The sequence below is a fragment of the Mus pahari genome, chromosome 1, assembly GCF_900095145.1.
Source record: "Mus pahari chromosome 1, PAHARI_EIJ_v1.1, whole genome shotgun sequence".
Classification (NCBI taxonomy): Eukaryota; Metazoa; Chordata; class Mammalia; order Rodentia; family Muridae; genus Mus; species Mus pahari.
The window spans coordinates 35,597,659-35,618,297 of record NC_034590.1 but is presented as its reverse complement, the minus strand read 5'-3'; the positions used below and the strand labels follow the sequence as shown (position 1 = coordinate 35,618,297).

Sequence of the window (20,639 nt, the reverse complement as noted above, 5' to 3'; positions counted from 1 at the left end):
GCTCCTTTCTCTGTGATAACTCCAGCTGTGTCAAGTTGACACAAAGCTATCCAGTACACACACACACACACACACACACACACACACACACACACACATCCATTTCTTGCTTTGAACTTACATGAACACCTCTCCCACAAAAGGAAAAACCCACTAGGAGTGATAAGCACTAATTCTGATGGAATGATTGGACCTAGAAGTGTTCTTAGAAGCTGCCTGTCCTGGTATGTAAGATCCACACCCTTGCAGCTATGGTTAACCTTCCAGAGTAGATTTGTTACCAGATATGTCATTTCACCTTTGGAAACCTGTGGCAGAGCTTTGCCATGGTCTTTGAGGCTGTTAGCTCTGGGGTATGTGTAGCTCCCTTGCTCTGGAAGATCTATGTTCTCATTTTCCAGGATCAGCAACTTAGCTGTTACACAGGAATGAAATGTGTGTCTGAGTTAGACCACTGTGCCCTCAACAAGGACTCTTCTTAGAGCCAAACTAGCCAAGCAGGTTGATCCCTCTGCCACAGGTTGGTCTAGTCATTTTATTCAGCTTTATATCTGGCTGAAGATACAGAGGGAACAACAGCCTAGGTCTGGCTTCTTCCATAGCTTCCCGCCGTGACTGAGCTCGTGCTGCACCAGCCTACCTATCTTGTCCTTTCTCTGAGAAAACCTCTTTGGAGGGAGGGCTCATATTTTAGTTGTCTTATCACCAAGAGTTAGAATATACCAGATGCTAAATGTACATGCTGAAAGATCGAACAAAAGGGACCGGAAACACTAAACTCAGGTTCTTCTTAAAGAAAATTTATTTATTTATTCACTTTATATCCCAATATCACCCCCCTCCTCTGTTGGCAATCAAGCACATCCATTGACAGCTAGAAGTGGCTTCACTACAGGCATCTTAACAGCCATCCCTCAAGAGACTCACCAATGAGACAAGTCATCTCTAGTGGCCCAAGAGGCGACAGTGTCACTCCTGTGTCTGTCCCTTTGCGCATGCGTCATGGGCTCACTATAAGCCTCTCTCTCCCGTCTTTCTCTCTTCTCTCCTCCCTCTCCCAGGGACTGCTTCTATTTCCCCCTCCCTATAAAGCTCCCATGTGAGACCTGCTGTCGGTGTGATTTGTTTGACACTTAGTTCTAACATCCTCTCTTCCCAGTCTCCCCCAATCTATCTTCTCCTTCTCTTTAAGAAGGGGAAGCCCTCCTCTGGGTGTCACCCTCCACTACACCCTCCCCCACATATCCAGTCACTGTGGAACTAGGCACATCCTCTTCTCTCTGAAACTCAAGTTCTTACTCCTTTCTGATGGGTAGAAATGAAAATAACCACAACTCAACTTAGACTGGGATAAACATAATTCTATTACCTACAATTTGATTTATATCCATTAGAATTAAAATAAGATTTTTGTGGGTGTGTCTCTTTGTGGTTCTTGGAGATGGAAGCCAGGGCTTTGTACAGACCAGGTGAACATTTAACCACTCAGCCACTTCCAGTCCCAACTCAGGTTTCATGGTTGTTTTTATTTTTGTCATTCCAGCTGCCACACTCAGTACCCTATACCAAGTGAGAAATTCGCTCTATCATGGAGCCACACTCCTGGCCTAGAAGAAGAATATGAGGAGAATTTAGAATGTTTGAGTAAAAGTCAAGAATATAGACACTCTTGCAAGCTCAGGGGCTTCCATCCATGAGGGCTGTGGGAGAAGGGCAGAACCAGCCATCTGTGCTGGCAAGGCAAGTATCCTTGGCTGTATCCTAAGGGCTGTGAGAGTTTCTGAGACGGAGTTGACATATGTGCTTTAGGGAAAGAGACAAAGCTACAGAACTTGGTAACAGAGTGAGCCACGCAGGCATGGCCAGTGAAGCAATGGGAAGGTACTTGCTCACGTGCTGGAGCTTGCCCACTCTCTCCACTCTACAGCCTACTGCAGACAGAATCATGACTCAGGAGGAACCAGGGGCAACTCTGCCTTCCGGAGAAATCAGACAGCACTCTAAGCTTGGAGAGCATCATGAGCGGTCAACAGCAGCAACACATTCAGTCCCCTGGCTTGAGATCTCCAACCTGAGCAACGTTAGGATGACAATCTGGCCCACCTGAAGGAAACTGATGTCACCCAATCTGGCCTGTGAGGAAGTATCAGCTTACCAGGCAGAAGGTAACAGGCTGTCCAGTATAGCCTACTCCCATGTTGTTTTCTTCTTGTCCCTTAGTTTTAAGTCAGGGACTAATACCCACAAGTCTACTCTTTATCTTGGGACTGTGGAATACGAAGCATGAGGAGAAAATGGACATGAAATTTGGAAAGAGCCTGGTGCCATCAAACATCTGCACTTACCTTAGTCTGCATTTGGGGTTTTATTATGATTTTCATACAAACTCTGATTCTTTCAAGTCAGTTATGACAAATCTTTAAACTTGTGCATAATTGATAAATGAAAGTAAAATGCTTTGGATGTCACAATTAGAAATGAAGTAATAGTGAGAAAACAAACCCAAGACAGCTGTTACTCAGAAATGTACATGTAAAGCTACCAATGAAAGATGGACAAAGTCATCTAAGCTGCAGATAAAGGCATGCAAAGGCCAAGCAAAGCCTGGGCGCTGCAGGGCTCAGAAGCTGCGGGGCTCAGGACCTGCAGGGACCCTCTTCTCATTGCTGCTGAGCTGAAAGGGTCAGGTTTGAGTGCAAGAAAGTTTCTGGAAATTCTACAGTCATCACAGGGAGGTCTTCTTCCAGACTCATGAGAGAAAAATACATTTTTATCTTACTAAATTCTCCATTATTTCTTCTGTCCCAAGTAGACAAACATAGTTCTGAAGCTGATAAAAATACAACAAAAATTGGGGAGAATAACCATACAATCATCTCAAAAGGTATGAAGAGTCATTTGCTTGTATATCATCTTGAAACAAATCAGAGGTAAAAGAAAGTTTCTTTTGCCAACTAAAGAACACAGATTGAAATTCATAAGAATGAGCAGAACTAATAATGAGACCATTAGTAGGTCCACTAAAATTCAGAGCAACTGATAGGAAACAGGGAAAACTTTAGATAGCTGGAACAAGACCAAGGCATAAAAATCAATACTACCCCCACCCCCCATTTCGTTACTGAAGCATTTTAAGCACAATAAAAAGATTCATTTCATAGAAGCCAACACAAGATTGTGAATCAAGCAAGGGAGCACAACAAAAACAAGAGACATTTTTATTTTTTTCTTTTTCAGAAAGCAACACGCCTTCCCTGAGGTATAGAACTTAAACACAGGCAGAAGACAATGTCTGAACGATGTTGATTTTCCTTATATTTGAATGCAGTCATCATGGGAGCTTTTCATTGAGGAGCAGCTTATAAAACATAAGAGGATAGGCACGAAACTGTACAATAGTTTGATAAAGGAATAACGTCAAGTAGGAGCACATGTCAAACCTGTGGCCTATGGGGCTCCAAGAAGCCAAGGGTAGCTATGAAAGCGGTCCAATAAAAAGTTGTCATTTCCTTCAAACATAACAGCATTATTTTTAGGTGATACTTATCATAACTCAGCTGCATAGACCTCAGGGACAAACTTTATAGATGAGAATGTAGTGTTGTAACGCCAATGGTTTGACATGCCTGAGAGGAATTTGTTTCCCTTAAATCCCCATCATACATGGAAGTATGGTGATTAAATAATGGTAAAGGAGAGCAGAGGGGAGGATGGGAGGGAGGGAGGTGTGTGTGTGTGTGTGTGTGTGTGTGTGTATGTGTGCTTGAATGTGTATGACTGAGTGAGGGAAGAAAACCTGGTATATGGTCCTGACATATGTGCTTGGTTTACTGCCTAAGACCCACCTACTTCCTTCTTCATTACTATGCTTGCTTTTGTTCCATGCTTTTGGGTATGATGGCTGCATCATACCTGATCATATGATTCATCATGGTTAGCAACTGATCAAGACAATTTGCATATGCTCTACCAGCTTTTCTTGCATCTAAAAGCATTCAGGTGGCCATTTTCCCCATGAATGTCTAAAATTCAAGAGGAAACCTGCTGGCCTCTGTGTGACAAACATTTTGCTTTCTTAACAAAAGAAACACACATAATGCCTTCCTTTTTCTGTCCTTCTTTGAAGAGATGTGATAAATGTACCTGTGATTATGAGGAAATCGTCAAGAAAACCCAGATGCTGCAGCTGTGACAGCCTTGAACAGCTTCCCTAGTGTCAGTCAGCATCAAGTGCTGGCAGTCCCGTAAATACAGGCTGGGTAACTCTCTTGTCACTTGGGGATGAGAGTTTTGTTAGCTGAAAGAATGACAGATGTGGAGAATCCTAAGTATATGAAATCCCAAAAGGAAAAAATCATCCTTAAATTGAGTTGGACATCTTTTAGGAATTTCAATTTCAACAAGTTCCATAGAAATTCATTAACAAATAAAATGGTTTCTTGTCTATTGTTATTATTTGTTAAACAAACTACAAGTATGTCAGAGGATGAATATAGGTGAGTACACTTGGGAGCTTAAGATAGAGTAGATTACAAGTGCTAGTGATGTAGACTTTGGGTCTCTTCATGAACATACAGCATTCATGTTTTATGCAGATAGATCCAGGGATGCCAAAAAGGCAAGCAGAATGAGATGTGGCCATTTCCTGGTCTGGCTCCTAACTGCATCCCAGATCTCAGCTTTTCTTTGTCTTCACATTTGCTAGTGGGCAGAATCCTGCAGAGGGCTAAGGAACAGGGCATGGTGGAACCACTGGAGGAGGAAAGGGGGTACCTAGGCAATCATCATTGACTATGCTGGGTTAATACAGGAAGAATACAAAGTTGTACCATGTGTGGTGGTTTGAAAAGGTTTGTCCCCCTAGACTCAAGTTTTTGAATGTTTGGCCCACAGGGAGTGGTACTGTTAGGAGGTGTAGCCTTGTTAGAGGAAGTGTGTCATTGTAGGGTCAGGCTTTCAGGTCTTAAAAACTCAAGCTATGCCAAGTGAAGACGTAGAACTCTCAGCTCCCCCAGCACTGTCTACTTGCATCCTTCCCACCATGATGATAATGGACTGAACCTCTGAAACTGTAAGACAGCCCCAATTAAATGTTTCCTTTATAAGGGTTGCCTTGGTCATGGTGTCTCTTCAGAGCAATTAAACTCTAAGATAGAAGTTGGTACCAGGGACTAGGGTATTGCTGTGATAGGCCCGAGCATGCTTTTGTTTGAAGGAATGTGAATGTTGGTACTTTGGATTAGGAAAGCAGTGGAATGCTTTAAGTGGGGCTTAGTGGGCCATACTAGTAGGAACATAGAAGACAGTAGTGTAAGGGTGACTTGAACTTTGGGGGCCTGTCTCAAGAGATTTCAGAGGAAAATTTTAATATGTTGCCTAGACATTGTTTTTTATAACAACTTGGTAGAAAATGTGGCTGCTTTTTGCTGTTGTCTGAAGAGTCTGCCTGAGATGAATGTGAAGAGATATGGATTAATTGTATTAGCAAAGGAAATCTCAAAACAGCCTATTATAGTCTGTTCTGTGGTTTACTCTTATGAAGAGCCTTTTGATCAGACATAGCAAACTGAGAAAGAAAAAATACAAAATGTATGGTTCAAGGGTTAAAGGGGCACCAGGAAGTAGAATGAAGCTAAATCCTGTGTTCAAGTATATAAACAGATTAAAGATATTAAATAGAATTAAGGGAGTGGTGATCTCATGGCAAGATCCCACCCAGCTAAGCTTCCATCTTGTGGAAAGTTTGTTCCCCAAGAGACATTGCCACCTATTTTATATTTTCTATGTACCTGTGGTTATATGAGAGATAGTTATATAATTTTAGGTGTTATCATGAGCTGGTTATTGTTATGCTTTTATGGTTGTATGAGGGACAGTAATATCTTAGGTATTATTATGATCTTGTTACTGTTTTCATTTGGATATAAGGAGATATGATAGTGTGTCTAGTTGACAAGTGATAGATTGTGATGGCTATTTTTAGTTGTCAACTTGACTATATCTGGAATGACCTGAAATCCAGAAATGGAAGGCACACCTGATCTGTACCTTGAGGCTGGAAGAAACAGGCTTTTGATCTGGATCTTGAGGTAGGATGACACATGCTTTTGATCATGACCCACACATGCCTTTAATCCAAATTGAGGCATAGTGACCATGCTTATAAAGAACTATAATGAAAAGGAATTACAGAAAAGTTTAGGTCCAGGTATGGTGGTGCACACCTTTAATCTCAACACTCAGGAGACAGAGGCATGCAGATCTCTGGGTTTAAGGTCAGTCTGGTCTATAGAGCAAGTTCCAGAAGAGCTGAGCTTTAGTGAAGGAAATCATTGAAAGCGAAAAGCTGGTGAAGTTGTAATAGAACAAGCAGGGCTTTTTAACAAGCAGCAGAACTTGGCAGCTTCAGCCATGTGGCTCTGGCTTTAGAGTCAAGGATAGAAGGGACTATGGTATCTCCCTCCAAGATGAAGGGAAGTTTCTGAGGCCAGATGTGTAGCAGGGGTGTCCCTGCAGGGAGGCCCAGAAAAGCTATTTGTGAAGTAGCCAAGGTTGTACCTTGTGCTGGCAGCCAGATTTTGTAATTTGTAACAGTCACCCAGGTGGTACTATTTTTGAAGGCATTAGGAGGTCATGGAGAATAGTTGAGGCTCGATACTATGAGAGACCAGGAGAGGTCATTGGTGAAAGTGCAGCCTCTGTGTCAGTTGAAGTCCCAGAACTGAAGGGGTCATGCAGAGAAGCCGAGGTTTGGTACTATGGAGAGAGCCTATGAGAGGCTATTGGTAAAAGTACAGCCCAGTTGCAGCAGAAGACCCCTTTGTTTTGGAGATGTCAGTACCATGGGATCATCACAAAGTATAGCAACAACACAAGCTATGTTCCATAACCTGTGAAGGTGAAGTCTGGCTTGCCTTGGAAAGCCCAAGATGTTAGAGATGCCAGAGCCATGGGATACCTGCCAAGGTGAACTGCTAATAGGGACAGAATCATCCCAAAAGAAAGAAGTGTGTTGCAGTCAACAAATCTGAATGGAATCAGAGATCTGAAGGGTGCTTTGGCAGACACTGGGATGCAGAGTTTGGAGTTTGTCCAGCTGGTTTTTGGTCTTGGTTTGGTCCAGTATTTCTGTGCTACTTTCCCTACATTTTGGAATGGAATGTATATCCTGTGCTATGGTATGTTGGAAGTATGTGATCTGCTTTTGATTTTCTAGGGTATTACAATTAAGAGAGCACATGAATCTTAGAAAAGACTTTGAACTTTTAAACATTGTTGAGCCTGTGATAAGACTATGGGGACTTTGAAGTTGGACTAAATGCATTTTGTAATTATGTTATGGCTACAAGCCAATAGGGGCCAGAGAATGGAATGTGGTAGTTTGAATAGGTTTGGCTCCCATAGACTCATGTGTTTAAATGCTTGGTCCTTAGGGAATGGCACTATTAGGAGGTGTGGCCTTATTGGAGGAGGTGCAGCCTTGTAAGAGAGGTTTATTAATGTGGAAGTGGGGGTTTGATGTCTTAAATTCTCAAGTTATGCCCAGTATGAAACACATCCAGTCTTTTACCAATTGCCTGAAGATAAAGAAGTAGAATTCTTAGGTCCTCCAGCACCATTTCTGCCTGCATGCTACCATGCTTCTTGCCATGATGATAATGGACTGAGCCTCTGAAACTGTAAGCCAGCCCTATTTAAATGTTTTCCTTTATAAGAGTTGCCTTGGTCATGGTGTCTCTTCACAGCAATAAAACCCTAACTAAGACACCATGCTAAAGCAGAGATCTGGGGAAATGTTCCAGAATTTATCTGGCCTCTAATACAGGAAAACGTTAATAAAAACCATAACAGCAAAACCTCAAAAATTTTAAATGTAATTTAAATGTGAGTTTAAATACAAAACATGTAATAATATTTTCTTTATTATGTAAGAGAATGGGAAAAATTTTGGAAACTACATAATAAAGAGGTGATTGGATTCAGAATCTGTGACTGGCACTCGCTAGTAAGGAGAAAAGAGACAGACACATGGGTTAATAAAACATTGAATGGGTGATTTATAGGTAATTCGAATGACCAACAGACAACTGAAATCCAAACAACCCTAATTAGGGAGAGGTAAACTAAACTCCCCAAGAGCCATTGCCCTTTATCGCTCATCACAGTGTTAAGGGAAGAGTCTGAAACCCCAAGTTCTGGTGAACCAGATTCACTGTCATGTTGCTGGTGATTTTTTTAGGCTACTGGTATGGTCAGGGAGGCCATCCTTTCAGTAGCTAATGCCTTGTTTTAATGTGTTTAATCTTGTAAGTCAGTAATTACACCCCTCAGCATTTTCTCATGTGTGTGTTGAAGCACATCTGAGGAGAGGTAGAACAGGCATTGTCTATACAAGGTTGCACTTCTGGTGCCAATGTAAAATCTCCCTAGGTACTTGGAAAATATTGACATTATATAGTATGATTAACACTAAAGGGGGAAAGACAAGCTCAGATAGGAAAATGTGTACGGGACACTGGATGTACCCACAAGGTGACAATAATTGTCTACTTGTTACTAAGCAATCTGTATTGCTGCCATGTCACAGAGACTGACACAGAGGAAAGCTCCAACAGTACTACTGTCAAGCTCCTCTTCCATTCCTTTCAGAAAGTCAGTTTTCACTGAGTCCTTGCTTTGTGCCACATGACATGGATACAACCCTAAATTAGGAATGGTCTGACTTCTAGGAGTAGCCAAGCTGATAGTCTAAAAAATTAAAGTAGGTACCTTACATGCTGTTTAGTGTTAGAGAGAAGCAGGATAGTGGGGAGGCACTTAAAAAGATTCATCACCCTAGTCAGGAGACAGGGGAGGATGCAGGAGGCTTTGGGGATGTTATGGGATGGCAGCAAGCCCCAGGAGCACTGGGGATTTTGCAAGGAAGCAACAGGATGGCTCTATATGATTGCATGTGTGTGTATGAGTGTGTGTGTGTGTGTGTGTGTGTGTGTGTGTGTGTGTGTGTGTGTGTGTGTGTTGCAGAACCATGAAGTGCATAGCCAGGGAAAGAGAGAAAAAGGTGTATACAGAAATGGTGAACAACAGCAAGGATATCCTGCAGAAATTAGAGTTTATCAAGATGACAAAATTCAGACAGGGAAATCCAAACAAGTGGGTAGATGTGGACATGGTAGCCCAATGAGCATGGAAAGATAGACCCATACATCAATGCAGCAGGAAGCACACAACTGACTTTTGACACAGGTAGAACAGCAATCCAATGAGATAGGAGAGTCTTTCCAACAAATGGCGCTAGAACAAATGGACATGAATATGTAATAAAACATAATAAAATAGCCTGCATCTCATACTCTACGCTACACTTGACTCATGTGCATGTGTGTTCACACACCCTTGATAAGCATGTTCACACGCCATTTTTGTGTATATGTGTTTGTATGTGTGTGTCCATGTGAGTTTGTGCATGTGTATGAGCTTCTGTGTGTCAATGCCTGTGTACATGGGTTGTGCACATTACATGTATGCTCATTATGGGTAAGAATGGATAGGCATGTGCATGAGCAGAGTGTGTCCTGAGTTTCAAACAATAAACATTTGCATCCAGAGTCCATCCATTGCTGGTGGGAAAAAAACAACCAGACATGGGGGTTCTTCACTTATTTTCAGGAAATAATTGAACTTTTTACAAGCAGAGGAGAACTTCAGCATTGGAGCTTAAATAGGCCTATTACAATTGAAAATGTATATATCAGTCGCCAGTAATATTCAGTGTTCAAGCATCTGCGTCTCTAAACAGATTAAACTAGTTTGCCCAAACAAATAAGTAAGTACACAAAAGGGGGAAAATGACAGCCACAGGCATGCATGCACAGCCACCATCCTGATGACTTGAGATTGGAGATTGTCTTAATCCTGGTTTCTATGGTGCTTTTGGGAATTTCATAGACTAATGAACCAGCTATACTATTTTATTATTTAGTTATTTGTATTTTCATTTTTTTAGACACTAGAAATATACTATATCCACACATGCATTTCAAAGGAGTTAGGGACACTGATGTCTAATCTTGCATCTTCACTGCTTTCTTTAAAAAGTATTTTCTGCCTTGCTGGGGACTGAACCCAGAGACTCCCTCCAGCGAGGCAATTGCTTTATCTTTGATCCATGCTCCTTGGCCCAACTGCTTCCCATGTGATGTGGAGAGCACCATCTGCGGTAGTGTGGCTTCCTCCAGCACAGGGTTAGTACTGAGGAACACCAAGAAAGGGTTGGCCTGTTGCAGCTGATGTTAGTGTCTAGCATTGATTTACAAATATATCCTTAAACTAATAAACTTACAAGCCTAGCAAAGCACTCTGAAGTTCTATTCCCCCACAAGTTTGCTAGACCAGCAAAAGAATGCATAATTCTTAAAAGGTTGTTTCAGTACGGATAAATGGGAAGTCCAAGCTTTCAGGATCCGCTGAAAAAGGAATTGCAGTCCCAAGCAGAAAGTTTATTTGTGTATATTCCTCTGAGGGAAGAAAGCAAAAACAATTTCCCTCTAGCTCTGGGCAGTGGCTCAAGAGCAAGCAAGTGGTACCCAGCTCTGGGAGAAACAGTCTCTAAAAGTCTGAAGCATTGATTCCACTTAAGGAAATTGTTCCCTTTTGGCCATGGATGGAGTGGGTCTTTCTGAATTTAACACTGCCCTGCACACACAGTAAACTGCCTGTGAGTCCAGTCTCTGTAATCAATAGCCAAGGACACCACTACAGCTGTAAAGAAGGGGAGTCATTCCTTGAGTGTGGATCAAGAAAGGGAAGATTAGTACATCCAAGAATGGGGGACTGGAGAAAGACTGGTGTTCTTTCAACAGAAAGGGGGACAAGCAAAAGGTCTGCTCAGAGCTGCACATCTGGGTGCACACATCTTCCACATGAGACAGGCTACCATTGCTGTGAACAACTGACCCCTTAAGTGAAATGTGTTTATATCCTCATATTGCCTAAAGAGCAGCAACCAGCATGCAACTTGAGTGGATTCTCTCCCCAGGCTGTCAACCCAGTGCAGGTTAGGGCTATGATCTCAGGTGAAGGATCAGCTAGAAAAGGGTCCCTTACTAAGATCCCCATCCTCCCTTGGCTGGACTGTGGATGAGCGCTGTCACATGCTGGGAGGCCATCAGCCTTGTGGCAGCCATCACCTTGTATTCTGTTTACCAAGGACCAGTCACTGGGTCCCTGACACAGAGTGGTCTATCAGGAGGCAGGAATATTGGGGATCCTTGCCAGCTACTGACTGCCAGAGTATCCACACTTTGAATCAAGTTCATGCAGGCCCAAAGGCACTTAAGAATACTACACGGTACCTCATCACTTAGCAGCCACCATATTTTACCTGTTATCACAAAAATTTATACCCCAGTTAGCAGAAAGAGGGAAATTCAGATTTCTTAACATTTTGATACCCTGCTTCAATATAAACTGGTAAGCCTGCTTGATCTTATTCTAAAACCCTCGAAAAGCATCATAAATATTTAATGATTCACCTCTGGTAAAAATGCAAAAGACAGAGGTCTGCTGTAGAAGTGGATAATTATGATTTTTATTGCCTAATATAAAGCAACCTCAAATGGTTTATATGACTCTGTAGAAGTGGCTTAACTTAGTGTCCCACACCTAGGCTTTCTTTTCTGACTATATATAGCTTAGCTACTCAAAGGCGCCTTCACCCAGACTATTTGCCTTCTGCTTGGCTCCCTTCTGAATGAATACGTGAAATGAAGATTTGGAATGTGCTGCTTGATGACTCTGTCTGAGAATTCAGCATCTGCACAGCTTAGCAGTTCCTTTGTACACTACTGAACAATGATTTCAATAGAAACTGGCCTTCCTTGAGGAAGTGATTGCTTAAAAGCTTCCTAGGCTCATGCAATCTTGGTCCGCTCCTTCATACAATCACGGTGACACAGTATCTGTGTGGATGCAAGTCCTTCCCATTCCTGAAGATTTTAGAATCACCTTGGGCTTGCCTAGCCTTTCACTTCTGTTTCTCATGCCCTCTTGCTGTGGACTGAGTCTTGTTACCATGGATGCTGCAAAGGCATCAAAGCTGAGTTCTGAGAACCAGCGCTTTCCTGAGTGGCAATCCCTGGCCATTGGTCCTGCAGAAAGGAGGCACACAAGGAACGCTCCAGCATCTAGGCATGTGCTGGCTACAGGGACAAGACGCCCAGCATATCTTCTCTAAGTTCACCTGGGTCCACTGTTCTCTGTCCACTCATTCCCTTTCATGGGCACAAAAAGGACATCATAGTGACTTAGAAAACCCCATGGTTCCCAGGGAAGCTGAGGGGGTATGGGCACAAAGCAGATGAGCACCAGTGATGGGGACATAGGCATCTGCTGGGGCATGGCCTCAGGTCCACTGGCCTTGGCAGGGGATGGAGGCAGACCTGCACAGCCGGAGCTCAGGGCAGTGACCATCTGCCAGCCCTTAGCATCCTATGCACCCATTCAGTTATTTCAAGGGGAAGTGGGCATAGAGTGCTTTTATACCATCAACTTTTACACTGAAGCTGCAAATAGAATCCTTCCTAATGCTCATCTGTGGGCAAGTTCATGACTGGAAAGTCCTTCCCTGGTACTGCACTGTCCTAAGGAAGGAAAACTCCCAGTACTGGATGAAGGGACTGACCAGGGATTCTTCGAAACATATCTCCTGTGTTGTCCACTTCATTAACAGGCCTTTTCCTGTTATTTTCTGTAACAATGCTATTCTAATCAGCTGTGCACTAGCAGTGATCTATAAATAATAATCTAACCTGTAAGGAATGTTTTATCACACATATGCATGCTTTCATGGGTTATCTGCAGACACTCACACATATGAAGTGTGATATGAGGGACCAGAGTGAACTTTAGCATAGCTACAATGCAGTTGGGTGGGGACAGTGTTAAAGCTTGAGGGTGTCCCTGACAGTTCATGAGCTGGATGCATGCTCCCTGGGGTGGTGGTGCCAACCCTGTAAAGATGGGGCTGGGTGGAAGGTGTGTGGGTTTCTGACGCACCACTCTTAGAAGGGGTTGACACTGGTTGGTAGGTCAGCTCCTGGAGGGCGGGCCATAGACTCGCTTCATCCTTCTGACACAGAAGCTCCTGTTTCCACTGTCATGCTATATGTGAGTGTCAGGGGTCTGCAAAGTCTAGAAGCTCAGGACTGCCTATGGAGAGAGCTGCCTATCCCAAGTGGCCACAAGCCCTGTGGGGAGGGGCTTCTCCTTCTATTTCCTTTCCTGGAACACAGGCTTTCATACAAATTGAAATTCTACAGGATACATTTGGGGAATGAAAGCAGAGGCAGCCTGGTTTCCATCCATGCATTCAAATGCAACGTGAGTGAGCTCTTTTGTGTTTACGTGGGACGAGAGACAACTCCATTCATCTATGTACTATTTTGTTATGTCTGAACCTTGGAAACAAAGGAGGCATAGTCCTGTTCCTGGGAAGTGAGTCGGGGACCAGGGGATCAGCAGTGAAGCAGTTGCACACCAAGGGCTGATGGGGAGGAAGCTGGAGGTGATGATGGATGCTAGGAGGGCTGGGACCTTGGGTTTGCTGGGCTCCCTGGAGTCCTGGAACCCTAGGAGGAGGGAGGACAGGTGACATCCACAGGCCCATCTCCCCAAGCTCAGCATGCAGAGAGGCTGATAGAGAACACACAGGGCACATGGAGAGCACAGGATGCAACATCAGCCATCACGCTGTGTGAGCATCAGCCCTCCACAGCTTTGATGAATTATATGGAAAAAGTGGGACAAGTACAATTCTCAGGAATCGCAAATTTTATCTACTCTCCTTTGTAGGAGTTACCACTGTGTATATTGTGCTGGCTACTTTTATGCCAACTTGATGCCAGCCAGAGTTATTCAGGGAATGGGAACCTCAATTGAGAAAATGTTTGCATGTGGATGTTGGCCTGTGGATAAGCCTGGGAGCATTTTCTTGATTAATGATTGATGTGACAGCTGACTGTGGTCAGTGTCACCCCCAGGCAGGTGCTCTTGGGTGCTTTAAAAAAGCCACCTGAGCAAGTCATGGTGAGCAAGTCGGTAAGCAGTACTCCTTCATGGCTTCTATTTCAGTGTCTGCTTCCAGGTGCCTGCCCGAACTTTCCTCAGTGATAGACTGACTGTTACCTAGAACTGTAAGGTCAAATAAGCCCCACTTCACCCCAAGTTGCTTTTGGTCATGGTGATTTATCACAGGAATTGAAACTCTAATTCAGACAGAAATTGGTAGCAGACTATGGGGTACTGCGACAAGCCTGACCGCGTGTTTTGGCATCTGACCTTTGGTCTGGAAAGGCAGTAGACTGCTCAGTGATCAGTGGGCTGCTCTGTGGCAGCTCAGAAGACAAGCATGCAGATTACTATGCAGAGATGGAGGCCTGACTTGTGACGTTTCAAGAGGAAATAAAGACCCCAACATGATAGTTTGAGAAATATTTTGAATTAATAACCACCAACGTAAAGGCTTTGCTTTGCTGAGACAATTGATGCTGGGGTCCAGAAGGAGCCAAAGCTGTTCCTGGAAGCCAAACTTGGCAATGTGTATGAGTTTCTCAGGTTATCCTGGTTTTGAAGACATGGAGGGGTCATGGAGAGCAGCTGGGCCTTGGTTCTCTGAGGCAGAGCTGCAGTCTCTGAAGAGAGAACAATGAAAGCATAGCCTCAGCTGCAGTATAGGCCCCAGGATGGAAGTAGGCCTGGAGGGAAGTTGAGGCTTGGTACTCTGTGGCACAGCCAGAGTCCCTGAAAACAGCCCAGGAGAAGGCAGAACCCTGCAGTGGTAACCACGCATCTAAGGGAAGCTAGTTCCATGGACAACTGCCACAGATTGCAGAGCCAGGGAAGTGACTTTGGCCAGCCAGGCCTTTTGGAGCCCAGGGGTCATGGGTGGGTCCCAGATGTAAAACACTGAACTGTTTGGTTTGGTTTTGCTCTGATTATAATTGAATTGTGATCCTTCCTTCTTGTAGCTAGAAAGTATACCTTGTTTTTGATTTTATAGGAATCTACAGTTTAAAAACTTTGAAATTTTATAGTGATTTGGGAATTTCAAAGACTTTGGATAATTTAAGATACTTTTGGTATTTTAGATGACTTTTGAACTTTAAAAGAGACTTTGTTTAAAAAAAGACTGAACTTTTAATGTGCTTGAAATGTTAAAAATTGGGACTTTGAAAAGTTGAATGTTTTACATTGTAATATGCATGTTATCTTGGGAACAAATGAGAAAGGACTTATTCTAATTGAATAGTGACATGTTTGTTGACAAGGGGTCAATTGTACTGGTTAGTTTTATGCTAGCTTAATGTAAGGTATTTACATTTATTTACTTATTTGGGAAGAAGGCATCTCAACTGAGGAAATGCTTCCACCACATTGTCCTGTAGGTAAGCCCTCCCTCCCGGGGGGGGGGCACTTTCTTGAGCAACAATTGATGTTAGCTGGGATGCTCAGCTCACAGTGGGTAATGCCACATCTGGGAAGGTGGTCCTGAAGATGTCATGATGAACAAGTCATGAGTACTCCATGGCTTCTGCTTCAGTTCCTGCTTCTAGGTTCCTGCCATGCCTGAGTTCCTGTGCTGACTTCCCTCAGTGATAGAGTGTTACCTAAAAGTGTAAGATGAAATAAACTCCTTTTTCCTCATGTTGATTTTGGTCATGGTATTTTATCATAGCAATAGAAACTCTAAGTCTCACACATGGCAATATATACAGAGTATAGTTTCTGTGCTAGCCTGCACTCCCACAAGTGTTTTTCTTGATAACATTTTCAAAACATTCTCAAGGAGGGTTCATTACATGGCAAGAGGTATACATAGACAGTCCACACAGGAGAAAGTTAGTACTCTTCAGACACATGTCTAATTATTACTGTTGACTGAAAAGCCCTGTGGCAGTAGATGAGGGAGACCTGGGAATAAAGAAGGAACTGAGGTGACCAAGTAGGTTGGAATGAAGCAGGATGGCAGGTGCATCTCCACCTCCCCGGGACACTGCAGTGACAAACACTTCCTGTCATGTCAACTATGATTCTAAATGTCCATGAAGATCATCAGAGCCGCTGAACTCTTGCCAAGAGTTGTTCTGAAGTTCTTAGCAGGAGCGTGACACTCAGTCTGAACTCTGTCCATTTTCCGTGTGCCTCATAGCTCATAGCCAGTTCTCAGTGAGATAGACCACAGCTCCTCCCACACCACAGGCCTCCATAGCATCACTTAGTCTAAGGACACATTGAAGGCTGAGTTGATCTAGGTTTTTTGCTAGTGTGTGACAGCCAAGAGGTGCACACCATAGTCTCATCTCACCCCTTCTCTTGACCATAAAAATGCATTCTGCTGTAGAGTGATCTCATAAGCATGGAAAATATGAGATAGGGGAGGATGTGTGAATCAATGAATCAGACTAATGGATCAACTGAAAACCCCTGTGTGATTGTGGGGGGTTGCTAAAGCTAGCCAATGAAAACCAACCATAGAAGACAATATCCACAGGGTCTCATTTTGCCAAATTTACTAATTGCAAGAAATAAAAAAAGGTAATTTATAAAGGGAAGGTTTGACAGAAACCATTTTAGGGGACTATCACAGGGCCATCTCCTATCAGGTCAGATGACACATTGTACCCCAATGGGCTGTTCAGATAAACCCAGATGCTTGTCTGAATCTGAGGAGAAGGAGAGAACCTAATCAATTTGTATCAGAGACAGTCAGCTGTGTAAGTGGCTTAGATGTTTCAAAAATACCAACACAATAGAAATGGAGATATAGTGTAGTGGGCAAAGCATGTGCCTCGCAGGCAAATGTCCCTGGTTTTGATCCCAGCCCTGCAACGGAAAACAAAAAGCCCATATATACAACCAAACTTGTTCCTGGCCATAGGAGTAGCTCAGCTGCACACTGCCTGCCTAGTATTGAAGAGGTCCTGAGCTGAATCTCTGGGGCTCAAAGAAACAAACAAACAAACAAGAAGAAAACCTGCAATGAAAGAAGTGGGTATGTGGACAATATTTTGCTGTGCCAGCAAAGACACAGACAAAAACAGGGCAGAAAAAACTGGCAGAGATGAAATCAGTTTCAACACATGGCGGACAGGAAAAAACAGTGAAGACCAGTATTTTCCAGACAGCCAAGGGCATTTGCATTGGGACAATTTACTGGGCACCGTTCTGTCCACAGTTTGCTTTGATATGTTTCTGATACAAGGTCTGAATGAACACAGGCACCTATTATAATATAATCTCTCTCTGTTTAACCAATCAGTAAATCTGGGTAAAAACTTTATGAGTTTTCACTGTCCTATTCTTTAGATTTTTTTCTGTATATTTGAAGTTTTTAATAATAATAATAATAATAATAATAATAATAATAAGCAGCAAGACAAAAGGGGAATGAAAGCATCCATTCCCAGAGTTATAAGATGAAAAGCCACTGCTTATGTGGGCTGCACAGAAACTGTGGCTCTGGACAAGCCACAGAAGGAAAACAGTGTCTTAAGACACAGCCCATTTTCTTTGGCTCTTAATCACATCGCTCTGAATACTCACAAAACGTGTCGTAGCCCCAACAGTGACAATGCCAGTTTGCACGAGTGTGCATCAGACAACGCCAGTTTGCACGAGTGTGCATCAGGGTGCCTGTCAGTCACAGGTCACATTCTTCTCAAGATGGGTGCCATCCTGCACTCAGATTGCACCACAGTGTCAAGGGCATTCCTGGCCCTCTTCCACTGTACTCCTGTCAAGGCTCGAAGGCTGTGTGGGGTCTGACCTGATCTCCTGGTGATCCGCTCTTAGGAGTCTGAGGTCTTCTGAAGCAGCCCCCTCACCCTGCCACCAGGACCCCAGCAAGGGACTTACTTTTCAGACGCCTCACTCTCTGGAGGTGAGTGGCACTCAGGCATTTGGGTCAGCATGGCACCGCCTCTGATGGAAATGGCCCATTGCTGCCACAGGGGAGGAACGAGAGCCCAGACAGCTCCTGAGGACTCTGGAAAGGCAAGGGTAGAGAATGTTCAGTGTGTCAAAAGTGAAAATTAAATCTCTTAATGACGCAGTATACACTCAATGACAAATGCCACTTCCAACATGGTGGGGTGGTCACTCTGTTACCAAAGTGCAGCCCTGACCCAGGAGCCATTTCTCCTTTTAAAAATAAAGTGAAGATGTATTTGACTATTATTTAAAATGATCTGTAGCTATGTGTCTGCACTTGATATGGTCAGATATGGTTAGATATGGTCATGTGAATGAGGATGCAGAAGCCAAAGGCACTGGAGCTGGAGTCACAGGCGGTTGATGTGCTGCCTGGTGTGCAGGCTGGGAACTGAACTTGGTCCTTTACAAGAGCAGTGTGCACCTTTGACCCCCAAGGGATCTTTTCAGACCCTCAGGAATCAATCATTGTTGTAAGCTTTTTGGCCCTGTTATCAATAATTATAGGACATGACTATGTTTCAGGATTTTTGCTAATCGAGCATGAATAATTTACATAATTTCTCTTGATGTTCTTTTCATTAGGGGCCAATTTTGAGTAATTCTCTGTAAATGGTTTGTGTAGGCAATACATTTTAGTCAGAAAACAGTCTTGAAAACTGGAGCTCTCACATCTAAGTCCTGAACATTAATAGTCTTTGGTAAATGAAATAGTGTGGTTTGTGATAAAGACATATGTCCATTGAGAGAGCATAGAACCCGGATGTCGACTGCCACTTAGATGGCCTGTGATTTTTTTGATTAAAGTACCAAGACAATTAAATGAGGAAGAGATAGCCATTTTGCTACAGGAAAACTTAGGTATCAATATACAAAAGATGAGGTTAGGTCCTTAATAGCATACCTATATTTGAGGCCTAAAATAAATAATAATAATAATAATATCATCATCATCATCATCATCATCACCATCACCACCACCACCACCACCACCACCACCATGACCACCATCATCTCAGAGGAAAAGCCTGAGAAAAAGCGTTATAGCATTGATTTTTGACAGTTGTTACTTGGTATGGCAGAAAAGACAAGCAGATGTGAGTGACATAAGCTGCTCTCAGGAAAACTACTATGAAGATAGTGAGTTTTAACTGGCATAACATTTACAAAGTATATAGCAGACTAAAAAATAGCCCACATTTTGTTCCTAAGTAACCTTTGCAGGATAAGTCACTTCTACCCTATCTCGTCCCACCTGCCCTGGCCTGTGGTTGTCCCAGACCCACAGCCTGGCTCCACAGCTGCAGCCAATAACCAGGCTGTTTGGGAACCACTGGAGCCTGGTGAGTTGCTTACTCTCTTTTCCACCCTTCATCCCACCTGTTGCCATCTTCCCGGCTCTAGACCCTTGACCTACAGACCCACTTTCTTTGAAGTCATGTCTGACTGGTAAGACACTTTCTCCTCTGACCTTCCCCTCTGACTGCTGCTACTTCTGCATGCACAAGCAAAGCTCAAGACCTAAGTTTGGGAGCCCTCTTTCCCTGGTCTGATTAAATAGCTTATAGACTATCTTTACCTGGCCTAGCCCAGGTCTTTCATCTCTTGCACTTGCCAAATACAAGGCATGCAGATTGTCTTATAAGACCTACAACCAACTCACATGCCCAGGTCAAACCACAAACCCAAACCAATATGGATGACCAAGACAACATGTCTCCCATCAAATTCACTAGTCCTATAGAAGAGTTCTCCAATGAGAATTACCTAGAGGACACAGAACTTAAAAGAACAATCATAAATTTATGAAATAAGTCAAGGAGTTTAAAGAAGACATGAACAAAGACTTCATTGAATACCATGAGTAATAAACACTGGAGTAAGAGTCAAGTAGAATACTAATATAGACTTAAATGAAATAACAAAGGTAATTCAGGGTTTGAAAGATAAATTCAACAAAAGAGATTGAAGAAAAAAAAACTCAGTTAGAAAAAGCAGAGAAAGACAAGTAGAAAGAATGAAGCAGAGGACAGACTATCAGGACTTGAAGATAAAGTAAAGGATCTGGACCAAACTGGCAAAGAATGGGAAAACATAGTAAAGGATTGTGAAGGAAATGAGGGATTCCATCCAACGATCAAATCTTCAAATTACAGGCATAGATGAGGAAGAAGAACCCCTAGCTAATGACATACATCAGATGTTCAAGAAGATCATATACAAGAAGCAAATAGAACCCCAACTAGATGAGACCAGAAAAAAAATCCCTCCTCACAGCATACCATAGTCAAACATCTAAATATACAGAACCAAGATAAAAAACTTTGAAGGCTGGCAGAGAAAAAACACATCACGTATAAAGGAAAGTCCATCAGAATATCAGCTAATTTCTGATTGGAAATTCCAATAGCCAGAAAAACCTGGAGTAATGTACTCTAAGTTCCAAAAGACCACAACTGCCAACCTAGACTACTGTGTCCAGTAAAACCATGTGCCGTAGTTGGAGGAGAAAGAAACAAAATCCAAGTGTGAAGAAAAAAAAATCATATCCACCACTATCACCAGCACCAGCACCAGCACCAGCACCAGCACCAGCACCACCAGCACCACCAGCACCACCAGCACCACCAGCACCAGCACCAGCACCACCA

At 43.1% G+C, this 20,639-nt stretch overlaps 1 protein-coding gene across 3 annotated transcripts in view; it reads right to left on the bottom strand.

Annotated features, from left to right (window-relative positions):
- Otud7a (OTU deubiquitinase 7A) overlaps nucleotides 1–20,639 on the bottom strand; it is a 291,717-nt gene that overhangs the window by 114,930 nt on the left and 156,148 nt on the right. For all 3 annotated transcript variants that reach the window (XM_029543856.1, XM_029543858.1, XM_029543857.1), the window contains exon 2: nucleotides 17,914–18,043. The gene's annotated coding sequence lies outside the window, so the exon portion shown is untranslated. The remainder of the gene's footprint in view (nucleotides 1–17,913; nucleotides 18,044–20,639) is intronic.